The 19107-nt window shown below is 37.5% G+C and overlaps 1 protein-coding gene across 1 annotated transcript in view; it reads left to right on the top strand.

Annotated features, from left to right (window-relative positions):
• Positions 1-2206: 2206 nt before the first annotated feature.
• The window catches only part of LOC125226508, a 318421-nt gene continuing 301520 nt past the window's right edge, over positions 2207-19107 (top strand). The window contains exon 1 of the mRNA XM_048130491.1: positions 2207-2865. The gene's annotated coding sequence lies outside the window, so the exon portion shown is untranslated. The remainder of the gene's footprint in view (positions 2866-19107) is intronic.

The following is a 19107-nucleotide window of genomic DNA, read 5'->3' as shown; positions in this document are numbered from 1 at the left end:
GTAAGTAGAAAAACTTTGTATAGCTGTACATTATACACCTTAACCAACCTCTTTGTTCTTTCAGCGGGCCACGGATAAATTATTATTTATTAATTACCTACACATTATTTCCAAAAAGTAATCACAAAAAGCGACCATGTCAGTTAATCATAGTCCAAACAATAACTAAAGGTTTTTGCAGGTAAAACGATCTTTTTTAGTTTTTTAGCTTTAATATATATTAACATAATTTTGTTTTCGATTCATTCCAAAGAACTCGCATTGCTGCGTTTGTACATAAACTGTAAGTACCAAAAATAATAACAAACATGTCAACTTGAAAACTTGAAGCTCTCCAGTCGGCATAACTTATGCAAAATCAGACAGTTTGAGTGGAATTAAACTTTCTGTCACTATGCCGTTTAATAGTTTTCGTAATTCCTCTCTTAGTCCAGAAGCAGACTTCAAAACTGTCATCAACTTTGAGATGTAGGTAATAATGGGTTTATTTACCCTGCTACTGACTTCAGCGGAATGTAATTTGATGAATATTTTTATTGTCAAGCCATATATCGAGGGTTTACTGGGGAAACCCGATAAATAAGATAATTTGTCCTTGAAATAACAACATTGTGGAAATTGCACATAGTTCGAATTTCAAAAACCAGTTGGCCAACTTATCGAGTTTCACCAGTAAACCCTCGATATACATGTCGCAGGGAAATGGCCAAAGCAGAGATTTGAACAAATCTCTAAGGGATTTGATCAAATCACGCAAGATGATAAAATAGCGAATCCAATTGATCATTTATCTGAAAATTTTCAATTATTTGACCAAATCCCTAACTCTGTCTAGTGAAATCACAAAATCGGCCAATTTTTGCGCCACGCTTTGTGATTTCACTAGATTTGTTTAGGGATTAGATAAAATCTCTCAACTGCGACAGTAAGTTGACGAAACGAACTTATAAAGTCAACTAGTTTTATCATTTCGCTAAACAAGTTTAGTGAAATGATAAAAACCTCAACCAGGATGCAAACTGATCCGTGTAAAGAATTCGAATCGTCGGGAATGCAGATTATCCGCAGTGTAATCCGTCTCAACGTGTTTTATTTCAATGCATATCTACTTATTGCAGTAACCGAAGAAAATATTACACAACATAATTATTTCGTAACAAGTAAGAAAATAATATTTTGAAACGGATTACAATTACGCTGCGGATAATCTGCATTTCCGACGATTCGAATTCTTTACACGGATCATTCTGTACCCTGGTTGAGATCTTTATCATTTCACTAAACTTGTTTAGCGAAATGATAAAACTAGTTGACTTTAAAAGTTCGTTCCGTCAACTCACTATCGCGGTTCAGGAATTTTATCAAATCCCTAAACAAATCTAGTGAAATGGCAAAGCGTGGTGCGAAAATTGGCCGATTTTGTGATTTCACTAGACAGAGTCAGGGATTTGGCGAAATAACTGAAAATTTCTAGAGAAATGATGAAATGGATTTGTCATTTTATCATCCTGCGTGATTTGATCAAATCCCGTAGAGATTTGTTCAAATCTCTGTTTTGGCCATTTCCCTGCGACATGTACATTAGATTGATTTTATAACCGAAATAAGTTTTGAGTTTATATGACCTAACTTTGAACTGGTTTTAAAAAGTATGCATAGGTACTTCCAACAAAACGTTTCGTTAGTATAGAAGCCATTTTGTGAATATAGAACAGTCATATAAAGTAAATAATGCCCTCAGAACAATTACTTTCAGTAATAGTGATGGGCATTTAGGTCATTCTTACTGAAGCGTGTTATAGCGTACTTAGAATGGATAAAAATGAAACACGTAACATACTTTGTACATACTGACATTTTGATAACAACTGGGCAATTCAGGGGCAATTGGGTCAGCACTTGAATTTCAACGCCGAAAATTTACAGCAGCGCGCTAAAAGGCTTAATTGACTAATTGATTTGCAATCGCTTAATTTAATTGGATACATCGGTGCTCTTTTCGGTAACCCTATATGTTTTAGCTGCCGCATTGTAACCGAAATTATGATGGACGTAACTGGGTTAGTAACGCTAACTGTGATAGGTACAAGAGTCGTGTCACGGCAGGCCATGGTAATTGCATAGTATGTTTGCATGGTGGTGTGCACGCAGGTTGGCGTTGGCGCGCGGTGCTGGCGTGGCCCGCGGCTCAGTCCTCCGCTAAACACCGCGCTCGCCGCTCGCGCGCCGCGCCCCGCGCCCATGGACTACGATCGACCAAACGAACACGCAAATCTCCACATTTCTAACCTTTCTACTTCTCTTAATACTGAAAAACTAGCAAAACCAGTCAACGAATCGCGCGATACTAAAAAATATGACTGTTAAAGTCAGTTTACAGAACTTTTGCCGAGTTTCCAACACCCTGCACACTAACGATTGACATATCCTATGAACCTCGCCGTGGATCCCGCTTGACATTGTTTTCGTTCATCACCATGCAACTCAAAGGAACATTTTACCAAAACCTATTTATACACAAGAAGCGACTGAAACTTTCTACTTGCAACCTTTGAAAACTATACACACAATTTATAAAACTATTTACACTGTTTTATAAATGGTTTTAGACATTTCTTTATCCCCCTAAATCGGTCTAAGAACCTTTAAGAAAAGTTAAGTGTGACCAAAGACATTAAACGTAAATGAAATATTAGTAATAGTGCGTGTGGAATTATCTAGAATTTAAATACCTAGTGTGTGGTTTTATCTCCTGTGTTAAAAACAAATTAAGTGTGCCATTAGGAACTAGTTGTAAACTTTAATAATAGACAATAGTGAGTGTCTTTGTGTGGATTGTGTATTAGCGTGCTATATATGAAAACGGTGAGTCGATTTATTTTATTTTTAAATTGTCACGATTGTAACTTTGTAAAGGTCAATGATCTTGATTTGTAGGTGTTAATGACTGTTGCATAGATACATCAACAATATTAACCAACAGAGAGATATAAAATTCATAAAAGACTAGGTCAACTATCTACTTATTTTCAGAATAAACTTTTACATGTGCAAGGCGAAGAATTAATGGGAATTTTAAATTTTGAGCAAACATCTCTTACTCGGAACAGTGACAGTCTATTAGATATAAAGTGTATTTAGTTATTGATTGAAGTCAGTTTATTTTTTATTTCACTCTACGTTTTGCGAAAACCAAAAAGAACTATTTCATTATTTACAATTAACGTTTGTGTGAAAGGGAATATTTATGAAGCGAGAAGAATAAGTTATATCTAGTTTGAAAAACCTCAAATCTCAAAATCTGAACAGCGTTTACGTAAATATGAATGATTTTTAAAAGTAAAATTTGAAATCTACCAATACAAAGTTAGTTACAATATTAAGCCTGAAAGGACCTAAAAATGCATTGAGAAATATGTCCATAATTAACGTTTTAGTCGCAACAATATATAAAATACAAGGCAGATACACAAGATAAAAAAATCAGTCGAATTGAGAACCTCCTTTTTTGAAGTCGGTTAAATTTTTTAAATGTAGACGCGCCTCTTGTGTAATGTTCCTCTGTCTCAAGAATACAAGTATTGAAAAAGGTTTTCACATTGCTACGAAACGGGCTACAAACCTCTACGTGGTCTACGCCGTAGCGAAATTGCCTACACGGGTTATAGTACAGAAAAAATGGGAACATTTGTTGATATCTCCCAAGCCCACAATAGCTACGCTAATATCGTTACCGTACTATTGTCGCGTTGGATAAGTTCCCTGAAAGTAAGTATAGACTTAAAGTTCCTTAGGCTATTTTTATAATACAGGTGTTCGTTTCTCGAAATTTAAACGTCTGAAGAGATCTAGACCGTCTTGAAATGCTTGCGTGTATTTATATGAAAAAACCCTTTAGGCGGAGTGGGTCATTTTCTTTATCAGTCACTTTCTGGTTAGGTCACGTTCTGAAGACGCCACTTTCTGTGGACGTCACGTTCTAAGGAGGCCACTTTCTGAGAGCGTCACGTTCCGAGAATGTCACTTTCTTAGATTGCCACTTTCTGAGTTCGTCACTTTCCGAGTTCGTCACTGTATGAGTTTGCCTCTTTCTGACTTCGCCACTTTCTGACTTTGTCACTTTCTGATTTCGTCACTTTTAGATACCTACAAGAAGTTTCTTTTATTTTTCTTAAGACTGCGTCAACCTTTTATGGTGTTTATAAAAAGTTGCTAAGATATTTGGAATCGGACATTATTATTTGGAACAGAAATACCAATTCAATTCAATTCAAAATATCTTTATTCATGTAGGCCTAGTTACAAGCTCTTATGAATAGTTCATTACATATACATATATTATGATCTTAATCTAACCTAATTATCAGAGCAATTTATTGTTGTAATTATTGTTCGTAATAATATTGAGTCTATAATATACAATTTCATATAAAAATAATCGTTAAACAAAAAATATATAATTAGGTATATGTATATATAAAAATACATGTCTAGAATATTTCTAGGAAAAATCCAATGTCCAAAAAAATATAATATTAATTTCATCAACAATAATAATAACAATAAACGTAAAAATAAGAAACCATTTCGAATAACAATTAATCCCACGTTGTTTTATCATTCATGTAGTTTTGTGTTGTATAATAAGCTTTGGAAATGAGTACACGCTTTACATGATTCTTAAATTTATTAATTGACAAGTCAGTAATATGATTCGGAAGTTTATTCTAAAATCGAACACAATTACCCATGAATGATTTTTAAATTTTACAGAGCCGTGTGAAGGGCACCGCGAATACTAAGTACAAATACTAAGTACAAATACCTTTATTCTGTCAACTCGAAAACGTATTGATTTTTTTGGCAACCTAACCACTGACGTGCCACCAATCCGCCCGCTGTAGTGCGACGTATGCTTATTACGTTGTAGTAATTTCATTACATTTGGAAACATTGGGACCGATTCTGAAACCTAAGAGCCTGAGGTTCTGAGATAACAAATATTAAAAAAACACACAAATTGAAAAAACCTCTTGTTTCACATATTTTGAAGTCGGTTAAAAACAATTAGATTGTAATAATAGTAATAATTAAGCACACAAATTCAACCTACAATGTGAATATAATAAAATAATGCGTAATATTTTTAGTTAGTGTGCGTGTCTATTACGCATACATACAGCGAGCCAAGCCACGCCGCTCTAAATATCTAATCTATACAAGCTAAAAGGTTGACGCAGCCTTAAGAAAAATAAAATAAGCTTCTTGTAGGTACCTAAAAGTGACGAAATCAGAAAGTGACAAAGTCAGAAAGTGGCGAACTCAGAAAGTGACGAACTCAGAAAGTGGCGAACTCAGAAAGTGACGAACTCAGAAAGTGGCAATCTAAGAAAGTGACATTCTCGGAACGTGACGCTCTAAGAAAGTGGCGTCCTCAGAACGTGGCATCCACAGAAAGTGGCGTCTTCAGAACGTGACCTAACCAGAAAGTGACTAGTAAAGAAAATAACGTACTCCGCCTAAAGGGAAAAAACCTTTCATCCAAACAAGAAGAGCTACTTTTCTTATAAATTTAGTTCTTTAACAGTTGTACAAAAATGTCTATTCATGTAGGTACGAGTATAATTATGCTTGCTGGTAGTGCCTGGCACACCCTTCAATTTAATATTATTGTGATTTTATTTAACTCTAAAAAAATATTTTGCTTTGTTTATTTTAAGTAAATACGAGTAGAAATTCTGTACTGAGCTAAAATTGATGCCACTGCTTATGTGGTACTGTAAAGAGTATCATTTTAAACCATTTGGCGTTGAATCTCTAGAGTTTCAACGCCAGACGAGAGGGTTAGACCTAGGTCTATGGAGTCCTAGCGTGCACATTGCACAAGTCGTTTACAGAAATCCCGAATCGTCTGATGGACGTAGGTCTTTTGGTTCTATATGTAAATTCGTTAATGTAAAGAAATATTTAAGGTAGTCTTGTGAGTTCAGCAAATTGGGCATGTACGAGCCTTACACGACATTATGCTGCGCGGAGCGTACGCTAACGAAATAAAGAAGCAATTCACTCGGATCAAACACAATTGCAAGATAATACGACGTTAACAGCCCACTTTATGACAGTCACATTGATATTAAAATATAAACAGCTGAATTTGACGACCGATCTGGCTTAGTGGGTAATATTCTTGCCTGCCAAATGATGGTCATGAGTCTGAATACTGTTAAGGGTATTTAATTAAATAAATAAATATTATAAGACATTTTTTACACAGATTGGCTGAGTCCCACGGTAAGCTCAATAAGCCTTGTGATGTCGAATAGTGTGATGACTTGATGAGCATACATGTGAGTCTTGGTTTCCGCAACTCTACGACTTAAATTGCACCTATTTTGCGTGCACGTTCAGTCAACCAATTGGAACCCTAGGCCAGTCTACAGCTATGTCAAAATGACAAGCAGTAAGAGATTTCTTACAATCTGATTTATAACGTCACTACGACATAGTTCTACAGTGGCCTAGGGTTCCAATTGGTTGACTGTACTTACTGTGGAACTTAAAATATTTAAGAATTTACGAAAGAAGAAGTTACGTTTCAATTATACAGCACGTATGGAATGTCAAATACAAAAAGCACCCGATTTTATTATGTACCTATAATAATATTTTTGCCATAAAAACCTCTTACAAATTAGCATAATTTAACTTCAATTACAATAGAAAATATTTCATAACCGACACAAATAATTACAAAAACATAAGTTATGCATAGGTATAATATTTGTTCACCTAAAGAACCTGAGTTCAAGTAACAGATTGTCATTTGAGTGTGATAAAATCACGGTTATTTGCTCATCTTTGGTTGCCCACTGACGTTTATTTATCAAACATACATTATATCCAGCCGAAAGGTACGTTACAGTCGCAACGAAACTCATTTCGTATTTCTAAATGAAACATTTATGTTTACGCTAGTTGCTGCCTGCAGCCATTTGCATTATGTCCCAGAGTGCTCACGGCATTTACATATAACAGAGTCAGTGGTTCAATTTAGGAAAAATACGATTATACATTCATACATATACACACACTTAAAACGTGGTAGCCAGGACACATGAAAATCCTCGTGTTGAAAGGGGTTAAAAGAAAACCAAATTGCGATATGCGCCCACACCACAATGAAACGCATATCCTACGGTCGACTTCTACATTTCCCACTGGAGGAAAAGGGTTGTGAAATTCTTAACCCGTCACCACACGGGTTAAGAACACAGATCAAGCAAACGTATCTACTTAGCGGTCAAATGAACTCAGTAAAATCCACTGAGTTGTCTGTCTTAGATCGAAGCTTGCAGCTTTCGGGCGTCAATTTTTGTAAGTTGAAGTTAACAATAAAAACATTAAAAGTGCAGTTCCCGAAAACTTTGTACATAGCCACGTCAGCAAATTTCAATTGATCCTAAATAGGATAGGAGGACTAGGATTACCAATATTTAGTAATATTAGTCGACTTTCGTAGGATATATACAGGATAATTGTTATAATTAAGAAAATATAGATACTAGAGAACCTTAATGATGAAATAAAACTTACTAAAATCTCAATTCATCAACAAAATCTTGGTAACAAAATAGGAATAATAACAACAAATTTAACTCTTACCTTAATTTTTGTACAAACTTTTCGAGAACTGCTGAAAAATGCCTCGTTACGTGATATTTAATTGCAACAACACAAAAATTATGAACATTCAAGGCCCTGAGACAAACTTACTTAAAATTGCAGGTAAGTAACAACTTCAGTACAAAATCTGACACGCTCGGCTCCTATACAAATAGATGAACTTGTTTCTTCTATCAAATCTAGTTCTGTGGTTAAGAACGTATAATATACCTGTTTGCTGCAATGCGTAAAAGTGGTATAAACCTCAAAATAATCATGTAAACTTTGGACATGTACCGATTACTGAACCGCGATTATTTATGGGTTGACATAGCTGTCACTTCATTAAACTTTGACGTGTGTATATGACCACCCAGTCATCGCTAATCCCATTCCTATCACGATAGAGTTATAGCTATCGCGATAACCGACAATGTTAGCAAGTAATCGGTCATGACACGTTTGCGGATATTAGAGGTACTATATTAGGTGTATTTCCATTGTTCTCTCTCTATTGTGCCTGGCGTAGCATCTACAGACTTAGAACCGATTTACACGGTACGTGTACTCGCAAGCGAGTTTCATTACATTGCGGTATTTGATTCGTGTGCTGAAAGTATCTAACCTCAACAATTCGCAATGAAAATAAAACTAATGCGTCGTGTCCTTACTCTGGCAATGTTCACTTATAAAATTTTAAGAAAGGGAATTTGTGTGTAGATTCATCAAAACTCGCTCTTATAAGTATGTCTAATAAAATATCTCGAAATAAAACAATTATTCTCAGTTACGATTCCCAGCTTGCTTTCGTTTGATACTGGATTGAACTAAACGAATTAATATTATTTTAAATTACCTTAAAACAGCTGCTACATGAAGCTCTAATGAGATTCTTAAAGTTTCTTGAATTTTGTAAATGATTCTTATTTGAAATGAAATTAAGAAAAAACTACTAAAGTAAGAAAAATTACATTCCTAGAAGGTTTCGCCTTTCGTACCTACTACTAAATTATTGTTGTAATAAGTAAGCTGATGAAAGTTTTTCTTTAATACATCGTACTTTATGTAGAATTAAATAATTATATAGAATTACAGCAACTCTACTTCTAGTCAGCTTTTTATCTTCCATACATAAAAGTTTAAGTCGGCGGTTTCTTATAAGATTTGTCAGATTCTAAAATTACCAGTCATATCTTCAAACGTGTAATGGATATCATTCCCGTTTCCTGAGCTGACAGAGCCCCGCTACGAGGGGCCTCTAAGCTTTTAAGGCAGTTTGACCTTCAGCCATTGGAATAATTAAATATTACATGACATTCTTACACACGATTTTCTAAAGCCCACGGTAAGCTCAAGAAGGCTTGTGTTGTGGGTACCCAAACAAGGATATATATTTATATAACATACAAATAACTACTTAAAACATAGAAAACATCCATGACTCGGAAACAAATATCTGTGCTTATCAAATAAATGAATGGCCTTAACGGGATTCGAAACTAGGATCGCGCCACAGCAGGCAGGCTAGAGCGATCGTCGTTGAATAAACCTAAGGCCGTTTTCACATTACCCGATCCGATATCGGATGTAGGAAGGATGTAAAATGTAAGATTTATGCGCTTCCAGGTTTTCATTTATGTATTTAATAGATCATTATTACTAAAAATCGATATAAAACGCAAACAATGCGGATTTAATGCCGATGGCACTCTCCCATAACAGTTTTTGTCCGAGGCACCATGGAACTGCCGATATCGGCAGGACGCTTCCTACATTTTTTGGCATGCCGGACCCCCCGCCAGTTGTCGGCCGATAATATTTGTTTGACAAAAATGGCGTCTATTAAACAGCTGCTAATGATCGAAATTCAAATTAGTTGAAAATTCCCATTGAAAAAAAAGGTTGTAATGCATCGGTCCGAATTGCGGATATTAGTTTTTTCATCTTTTAGTAGATATAGTTGAATGTAAAATTATTTATTTTTCCTGACACTATGAGTATTTTTTATGCTCGTTATCTTAATTTTACAATATAATATTTAGGATATAGTGCTTATAATTATTAAATATAAACCATTTTTTTAATATTTTTTGATACAAAATCATACTTCATTGATTTGGAACAATGCGTTTTATCGGACCGACATCCGACACTATCGGAAGCGTTTATCGGATGTAGGATGTCGGTCCGACATCCGATATCGGATCGGATAATGTGAAAACGGCCTAATGAGCACATTCTGCACATCACATATATAGGTGTGGCTACAATGTAGATTTTACAAAAAAACTATTTGCCTGATCTTTGGTTACACTTTCCATTAGAATAACCTTTCATATAAGCAAAGAGGATCGAGTATTATAGAGAGTTACTGAAAAGTAAAATGTGTAATCACAGTGAATAAACTGCCATCTCTCGACACAAGCTTAAAACTTTTGAACCTCAGTTTTGACAATATGGTGCATATTCTTACCTTGATATATGTGTTAAAATGTCAAATATGAATATTAGCGCCATCTAGCCGAGCGTCTCCCAAAGCTGTATCGCCATCTAGGTCAACGTACCTTTTTAGGGTTCCGTAGTCAACTAGGAACCCTTATAGTTTCGCCATGTCTGTCTGTCCGTCCGTCCGTCCGTCCGTCCGTCCGTCCGTCCGCGGATAATCTCAGTAACCGTTAGCACTAGAAAGCTGAAATTTGGTACCAATATGTATTTCAATCACGCCAACAAAGTGCAAAAATAAAAAATGGAAAAAATGTTTTATTAGGGTACCCCCCCCTACATGTAAAGTGGGGGCTGATATTTTTTTTCATTCCAACCCCAACGTGTGATATATTGTTGGATAGGTATTAAAAAATGAATAAAGATTTACTGAGATGGTTTTTTGATAATATTAGTATTTTCGGAAATAATCGCTCCTAAAGAAAAAAAAAGTGCGTCCCCCCCCTCTAACTTTTGAACCGTATGTTTAAAAAATATGAAAAAAATCACAAAAATAGAACTTTATAAAGACTTTCTAGGAAAATTGTTTTGAACTTGATAGGTTCAGTAGTTTTTGAGAAAAATACGGAAAACTACGGAACCCTACACTGAGCGTGGCCCGACACGCTCTTGGCCGGTTTTTCTGTATGGTTTTGAGGTACGTTTTTTTCTTAGACTTTATCTGTCTATACGGAGTTACATATGTCTTTGATATAAGGTACATGAATATCTAATTAGCTATGTCTAGACTAATTAACACCGAGTGCTTAAACTTGTTTCTATGTAATCCTATTAAGCCAGAAGCCATTACTTAGAACCTACGATATACATTTGGACTGTGTATTTATGTATTATGTAGAGTTTGTGAGATTAGTACTTATCCAATTACATTTCAATAGTATTATTCCACATGATTGTAACAACAGTAATATGAAATACCTGCGAGATTTTACTTATTATATATGACTTTCAGGTGTATGGGCATTTCCAGAATTTGAGCCCCCTAATTAGCGTAAGTTGTTAAAAAAAATTAACTCGCTGTCAGTTTTATGACGATAATTAAGCATAAAATCTGTCTAAAAATTTACTTTTTTCACATTCTGAATGTAGATTATCGCTTAAAGTTTATGAAATTAACACAAAAACAACATTTTTACTAAACTTTCATGCTTAATTATCGCCACAAAACTGACAGTGAATTTTTGTTAACAACTTACGCTAATTGGGGGGTCCCAAATTCCAAAAATGCCCGTATTCAAGTTTAAGTTATGCGATAATTTTAGATTCTTTAGGTTATGATACTGATCAATTAGTTGATAAAATTTATTTTATTCTACGTTTAGGAAATATAATGTGCTAGTGATTAGAATAAATAAAAATGTTACGTTTGTTATAAAAATTGTTTTTATTCATATAAGTTAAAATTACGATACAAGTTCGGGAAAAATAAAGTTCGAAACGAGTGGCGATAAATTAAAACACGGTCGAAGGGAGTGTTTTAAATCGACAAGAGTACCGAATTTCCTTTTCGCACGTGTATTGTACCACGTTTTTCAGTACAGATGGGCATCTGAAGTTTCGACCTGACATACAGAGTGTAACAAAAATGGTGGTGATCCGTTTAAGGGCGTACTCAGTATCGTATTCTTATCAGGAAAAAGTAGAAGAAAATTTTTTTTTCGCTAAAAAAATTTTCACTTTTGTATGAGCCCGGCCGCGCGAATCGGTCGAATCTCCATACAAAGATAAAAAAATTTTTTGCGAAAAAAAAATTTTCTTCTACTTTTTCCTGATAAGAATACGATACTGAGTACGCCCTTAAACGGATCACCACCATTTTTGTTACACCCTGTATAATGAACCACTTCTCGCACTGATGCGTAAAAATGTACTGAAAAATATACTTTATATCAGTAGTTAGGTTGGTACGTTGCAATAAATCAAAAAATATTAAATGAAAACTAAAATCAAACCTATAAATAAAATTAAATAATAAACTACTTATGAAACGACCTATAAATACGTCTAAAACAAAGGGCGACTCAAACGTTTCTCCATTATTTAATGTAAATGGATCGTAAATAACTACACAATACACATGTACAGTAATCCGCTAGCTAAAAGTGTTAGTCCATCTTATACACACCGCAAATTTGTCGCTACCGCGACAGTGTATTTGCGAGTATATTTGCTCAAGTTCTTTCTCGAAAAAGAAAAGCATTACAGAGTACTCGGGTCATATGTAGTTAATCCCTTTTGGTTGTGTGATTGTTTTTGGCGGAGTGTCAAAGATTTCGCACTGAGTGTCCAGGGTTTGGGTCACTTGCTCTCGTCAAACACGATAGGTTGAGTGTGTTTGAGTGGCGTTTTCGTGGAGCGTGTCATTTGACACCGATCGGCTTTGAGGACGCAATTAACGCATGTCGATTTGACGACTTGACGGTCAAGAGCCGAAATTTATGTGAGCGTTCTGTGTGAAATCTGGTTTATAGCGTTTCATTCACAAAGATCTCCAGTAGGCACTGGTCCCACCGCGAGCTAGTAAACTATGAGCTATTGGCTATAAAAACGAACAAAAGATTATCACTTCTGTGTAAATAAAAGAGACACGGCGATGTTTATAGTTAATCGCCCAGCGGTGAACTATCAATATCACAGTGTCTCTTTTATTTTCACGAGAGTGCTTATTATCTTTTGATCATTTCTATAGCCTATAGCTCATAGCTTACTAGCTCGCGGTGGGACCAGAGCCGTATACAAACTGTAGCGTATTCGATAACGTTATTTACAATATTATAGATTCCATTTACAATAATAGTATATAGCTATACCTGTCATCGTAAAACATAGAACAAAAACTGCAATACATCAAACTAAATGAAATCCATCAATTTATTAAAATATATTAGTCAAAATCAAAATTTATTTTAAAGTTTAATTCTACCAGCCAGCTTAGGTCATCAAGATAAAATTCGTTGGACATCAAGATAAAATTCGTACAATAGGTAATTAGACGTAGGTATTCCCTACTTTGCGCTCTTTGGGATAAAATACAACTTTATCATCCGTTTTTGAAGAATGAATAGAGCCTTTACCCAGGAGGTGCATTAGAAATAAATTTGTCTCAACGTGACCACCTAGAAAACGATGGTATGAACAAAACATAAGTACATAAACTAAAATAAAATATTCACCACGGGTCGGGCGTTACGTGAAGTCCAAGAGTCATAGATTATTTACTGAATTATCTAGTTGTTGAGTGCTTGCTCAAAAAGGTGGACTCAATAGTACTCAGAGGAACGTGTTGAATTTTCTTGCGGCGAGAAAGAGTGTTTTTGCATCTTCAGTAAATATATACATTATTTACAAGAAATGCATACAGTAAAGAACAATACCTAATTCTTAAAAAGTAAAATTGCAAGTAAAGTGATATCTTTCACTTTTTCAATCATATTTCTATGATGTTAAAAAACAGGAACTTCAATTAGATCAACATAAAGTTGAAGTGTGAGTTCTGGGTAGGTCTTGTTTTTATTTTCAATTAACCGAAATTGATATTGAACAGTCAAAGACAACGGAAAAAATATCATACGATTTCTAGAAAAAGGTACGTTTTAATAGCCTTAAAACATCTACTGACTATAATTATTATCTTATACACTATACAAGTGTAGTTTATACTTGTTAGATTATTTATTCACTAATATTATAGACCAAATATGTACATTGAAGTTCGCATCAGGCTGCTAGTTTAATGTTTTTGCTATAATGCAGTATTAGACGTTTGCCTTTCTAATCGTCTAACTAAGGTCGGTGTCCTTAAACAAACTGTATACCTTTGTGAATTCAAAATAACGTGACGTGCAACCAGACATCGTAGAATATTCCTTTTAGTGCGACGTGTCAGACTGTCAGTGATCAACACCCACTATAATTTAGCATTTCGAGCTGATAATCTGAGATTATACGTGCTACCAACATGTTTGCACATATCAGACAAGATATCTTTATTATCCCGTGTGATAGGTTGAGATTTTTTTCAGTACAGATGAGTTTTTTTACGCACTAGTGCGAGAAGTGATACTTTGGATGGCCATCTCTGTACTGAAAAACGTCGTACGTTACACCTTCGAAATGGAAATTCGTAACTAGTGTCTGAAGTAAACACAAAGATGGCTGGATATAGACTGATTTATTAAATAAGTAAACCTACCCACATAGGTATTTATAAATATGCTACATCTTCCCCTTAATGAAAGAAAGTAGTAAACTTAACTGACTAACGAGCTTATACTTACTTACTACATTAAAATATGAAGGCCTTTACACAATGCAAATATAGCTAATACATTTCACGAATACACTTGATTTTCAATCTTATTAGTTTTATTTTCATTCTTATTAGTTAATATTCAAAGTCCACTTTCGCTGGCCAGATTCGTGAGATGCAGTATCTATAAGATTATTTAATCTTACGCATTGGCCGTATGTAGAGAATATCATCTATTTACTAAACTTATTTACTATACAATATTTTATATGTTTATCTTTCCTATCCTAAGAAGTTATTGCTTGGCACTAGTATTGTACCAAAACTTAATGATGCACATAACATAATAGATACACAAAATGTGTTAAGATTAAAATATTTAGAACACAATAACTTTCCATACAGTATTTATAAAAGCAAATAGCCACTTACATAATAGTAATGTTTAAAGTATTTATGGGGTAGCTCTTAATAAGACATTAATAATAACTAATTTTTATTATAGCAGGTACCTAATCTGCTTTAAAAATTTCTAAGGTTTCTTTTATGCTACTACATACATAAGGTTCATTTTAGAATAACAGCAAGATAGGTACACATCTTATTTTATCTCTAATTTTAGTTTTTGATAAACAGTGATTTCAGTTTACACACCTGTACATGACTTATAAAAATATCTAACCTTATCTTAACCTAATACATAACATTTGTTATTATTGTTTAAGCTTTTCTTAGCCTCGATTGCAGCAGTTCGCGGTAAGCGCTGATTATTATTAGGCCCTGGAACAATTGACTGCTCGGCCTGAGAACGTGTGTCCTGCATCCGCCCCGCGGTGTCGGATGCCGCGTCAAGCGTTTCACCCATGTCGTCGTAAATGCTATCGTCATTAGAACACCCTGCATCATCACCGTCCAATACCTCATGAGATAATGTGGGAGACGCATCCTCGGGTTCTAGTTTGATCAGATGCCGCCTGTTTCTTCGATAACGCTTGCCTGAGGCATCCGTTACGAAGTAGGATCTTGGCTGCGGCGCCCGGCCCGCGACACGCGCCGCGCGCCTCCGCCCGCCGGCACCACTCCCGTCCATAGCGATGACGTCATCGCCCGGCTGCAACTCCGGCAAGGCTCGCGCCCGCTGGTCGTGCCATTGTTTACTACGCACCTGATTACGAACTATATTGTCATAGTCGACAGTGTTGTCCCTATCCGGTACTAGTTTATTCTCATGAATTGGCAATCGCGTATTTAATCGTCTGCCCATTAACAACTGTGCAGGACTAGCGATTCCATCCCTCGGCGTGGCCCGAAAATTCAATAAACCTAAATAAAAATCCGCACCTGAGTCCAATGATTTTTTTAAAATGCTTTTCACGGTCCTAATCATCCGTTCACTGCGCCCGTTAGACTGAGCGTAGTTAGGAGACGACGTGGAGTGCCTGAAGTTCCAAACCTCAGCAAACTTCTTGAACTCCCTTGACGAATATGCTGGACCGTTATCTGAGATGAGTTCTACTGGAATTCCGTGTCGAGCGAATTGATCCCTTAGTGCAAGGATAACAGAGGTCGAATTTATTGATCGTAAGGGACATACCTCGACAAAGTTTGAAAAGTAGTCCACTAAAAGCAAGTAGTTTTTACTTTTATACTCAAAAATGTCAGAACCAACTTTGACCCATGGCAGACCCGGTATGAGGTGCGGCACCATCGGCTCCCGCTGCGGCGCGGGCGCGTGCTGCGCGCAGGTGCGGCAGCGGCGCACGGCGCGCTCCACGTCGCGCGACATGCCCGGCCACCACATCACCTCCCTGGCGCGCCGCTTGCACCGGTCTATGCCGAGGTGGCCCTCGTGTACACGCGATATCATCTCTGACCTGAGACCGCTCGGAATAAACACCAGATTGTTCTTGAATATCACGCCCTCTGTATATTCAAAGCATTCCCTTGCGTCCCATAACGCTCGCACGGATTCATCAGACTCATGTTTCGAGACAGGCCATCCATTTTTCATATAATTTATTAAAACTTGACATACCTTGTCTTCGCGAGTGAATTGTCTTACTGTATCCATCCTGCAATCACTTATGCGCACCAACCGCAACAGGAAACAGGTTTGGTCGTCTACTTCTTGTGATACCTTATCGCTCATTAAGTCTGGAAGGGCCGCACGAGACAATGTATCCGCGATGAACATGTACTTTCCTGGTTTGTATACCACAGAGAAATCATACCTTTGAACCCGCAACATCATACGCTGCAACCGAGCCGGTACCGCGTCCAGTGATTTTTTAAACAGCGCTTCCAGCGGTTTGTGGTCGGTCTCAACTACCACGTCCGATTTCCCAAATACATATTGATGAAACCTCTCGAGAGCGAACACAATGGCCAGCATCTCTTTCTCGATCTGCGCATATCGCTGCTGGGTGTCGGTGAGCGTGGCAGAAGCGAACTCCACCGGCCGCTCCTGCTGCAGGATCACCGCGCCCAGGGCCTGGCTGCTGGAGTCCACGGAGAGCACGCAGGGCTGGTCGGGTGCGAACAGCGCCAGCACCGGCGCCTCACACAGCGCCTGCTTCAGCGCGCGCACCACGCTCTCCTCGCACTCGCCCCAGCACCACTCGCTGTCTTTTTTAAGGAGATTTCTAAGCGGAGCTACTTGTTCTGAATAACACGGAATGAATTTGGCAACATAATTGATCATACCTAGAAACCTTTCCAAAGATTTCCTGTCACTGGGGCTGGGCATTTCTTTAATAGCTTTTAATTTGTGTTCGTCAATTTTAACCCCTTCAGAATTAAAAGTATGACCCAGATATGTTACCTCATTCACAGAAAATTCACATTTTTCTTTATTAAACTTTATACCTACTTGCCTTGCTCTGTCGAGCAAACTCCGCAATCGGTTGTCATGCTCCTCTTGCGTGCCTCCCCAAACGATGACGTCATCGACAAACGAATCTACACCTTCGAGGTCCTCCAGCAGCTGCCTTATTTTACTGTGAAACACTTCAGAAGCCGAATTAATTCCATACGGCAAACGTAAAAATTGGTACCTACCATATGGGGTACCAAATGTGCATAGATCAGCACTGTCATCGTCTAGCTGGATCATCCAGAACCCGGACCTAGCATCCAACTTACTGAAGTAGCACGCCCCCTTTAACTTTGTCGCAATTTCCATTACCGTGGGTAACGGGTAGTGCTGACGACGTACTACACGATTCAAGGGCCGCGGATCGAGGCACACACGGAAACTCCCATCTTTTTTAGCAGCCATAACTATGGCATTTACCCACGACGTGGGGTGCGTCACTTTACGTATGACACCTAGGCTCTCCATGCGATTCAGCTCGGTCAACAGCTGATCCCTGACACCCAGCGGTATCCGGCGCACAGGACAAATGCACGGACAAGCATCGTTCTCAATAGGTATCTTATACTGACCCGGGAGTTTACCTAAACCACTAAACAAGTCAGAATAATCATCAATGTCTAACGAATAAATACGCTTTACGAGACCCAATTCTTTTAAAGCGTATTTTCCTAGTATACTTTCATAATCATCAGTGTCATTACCTACTATGACCATTTTCAACATATATTCTTGCTGCTTGTATATAAATTTAATGATACACGAACCAATGAAGGGAATAATATTTCGACAATACGATTGGGCTTTTACACAATCGGTTCGTATATCTGACAGACTAAAACCTAATTTTACAAAATTAGATTTGGATATAACATTCAAATCAGCACCAGTATCCAATTTGAATTTATGTCTTACTAGTTTACCTGAACAAAATAACGGAAAAGATTCATACCACTCAGAGTCCTCGATGCGATTAATATCCTGTATAGTGTCCATATAATATAACTCGTCATCGTTCTCCTGTATCTGGTACACTTTGTTTGACTTACGACCGGGACACACTTTTTTAAAATGACCTCTTTGCCCGCACAAGAAACACTTTACACTTTTAGCCGCGCAACGAGCCCCGCCGTCACAATTACTTTCCGCACAAGATGCACATAATCGCTCCCTCGCGCCCGCGGCCGCTCCCGCGCCGCCAGCCGCCGCGCCGCCGCCGCCGGCCGCCGAGCGCGCGCCGCCGCGGCCTCCGCGCCAGCCCCGGCGCGCCGTCCCGCGTCCGTAACCCGAGCGATTCCTCAACACATCTACCGACAAACTGTCCACGGACTCCTTTTTTACGCCTTCGATCTCCCGGTTCTCTTCGCTTGTTATTTCACCCGCCTGACATATACGTATAGCTTTTTCTAATGTCAAGCCGTCTGTGCGCAAGAGTCTATCCCGTACTACGCTATCCTTGATCCCGCACACGATGCGATCGCGTAGCAAGCCATCTTCGAGTTTATCGAACTCGCACTGTTGACTAATTATCTTCAAAGCGGTTACGTATTCATCGATTCCTTCGCCCGCCTCCTGACTTCGTGTAAAAAACTTAAACCGCAACATAATAACGTTTGGTTTTGTGCCGAAATGCTGATCAAACTTTTCAATCACCTTATCTATGTTATCACGGTCCTCTTTTTTGTCAAACTTCAAAGTGGTAAAAACATCGTACCCCTCGGGCCCAATCAGGTTTATTAATAAACTCGCTTGTAGATCCGTAGATTCCTTGTACACGCCCGACGCCTTCAAAAACACTTGAAACTGTTTTAACCATTTACGC

This window comes from Leguminivora glycinivorella, chromosome 5 (assembly GCF_023078275.1).
Source record: "Leguminivora glycinivorella isolate SPB_JAAS2020 chromosome 5, LegGlyc_1.1, whole genome shotgun sequence".
Lineage (NCBI taxonomy): Eukaryota > Metazoa > Arthropoda > Insecta > Lepidoptera > Tortricidae > Leguminivora > Leguminivora glycinivorella.
This window is presented reverse-complemented; position numbering and strand designations above follow the sequence as displayed.